Source organism: Oryctolagus cuniculus, chromosome 8 (genome assembly GCF_964237555.1).
Source record: "Oryctolagus cuniculus chromosome 8, mOryCun1.1, whole genome shotgun sequence".
Lineage (NCBI taxonomy): Eukaryota > Metazoa > Chordata > Mammalia > Lagomorpha > Leporidae > Oryctolagus > Oryctolagus cuniculus.
Window position 1 is genome coordinate 1,600,983 of NC_091439.1, and position 866 is coordinate 1,601,848.

At 56.5% G+C, this 866-nt stretch overlaps 1 non-coding gene across 1 annotated transcript; it reads left to right on the forward strand.

Moving 5' to 3' along the window:
- The first annotated feature begins 230 nt into the window (after nt 1–230).
- Nucleotides 231–337, forward strand: LOC127488279 (U6 spliceosomal RNA). Its single transcript, XR_007915876.1, has one exon. It is a non-coding gene; the product is annotated as a U6 spliceosomal RNA (small nuclear RNA).
- Nucleotides 338–866: the final 529 nt, after the last annotated feature.

Sequence of the window (866 nt, forward strand, 5' to 3'; positions counted from 1 at the left end):
GGCAGAATGTGGGTCTGCCTGCCTGCCGCCACCTTCCACTGGGGAGGGACGGCTTCCCCGCAGCTCAGCACCTACCAGGGGACAGCTCCTTCCTCTCCCCTCTGCCAGTGCTTCAGGTGCGTGGGTTTGCCACGGCTGCCCGGGGCTGCCTGTCCTGCACACACCTTCAGGGGGTGAATAACCCTGAGCTCATTGCCTCTCGGTGTGATGAGAATAAAAATACATGCCCTGTGTTGGCTTCGTCAGCACACGCACTGGACTTGGAGCGAGATGGAGAAGATTAGCATGGCCCCGGAGTGAGGATGGCATGCAAATTCACGAGGCCTTCGATATTTCTGTACCAATTATCACTCGGAAAGCTTGCTTTATCTCACGAGGGGAAGTTCAGGCTAGATTCAGTACCCGGTTTTCCTAAGGACTGTTTTTAATAAAACAGCAGTCACGCCTAATGTAGCATTTTTGCTAAAAAGGCGCAGACTTTGCTCTTTCTTGCACCTTCAGGAAGTGGGCCCCTGAGCAAGGGTGCGATGGCTGAGGCGGGGGTGCAGGGTTTTCCACGCGAGCCAGCGGCTGGGAGGGGACCTGCAGGACTGGGGTGATGTCATCGGTTACTCAGCCTTGCGTGTAGCCCTGCTAAGGGGCTGGATTTTGACATCTTTATGGATAAACAGTGCTGGAATATGAAACCAAGGACGCACGGGCTGTCTTATCCTGTTTTGTAAGCCGTGGTCACCGCTGTCTGTCTCGGGAGCCCTGCAAATTGCCTTAGGGGCCGCCCGTCTCCCCTCTGACCCTGCCCACCGTGACACGTCGGGGGCACACGGGTGGCCGATGCCTCCATCCGTCACTTTTTCTGCTCTAGCCCT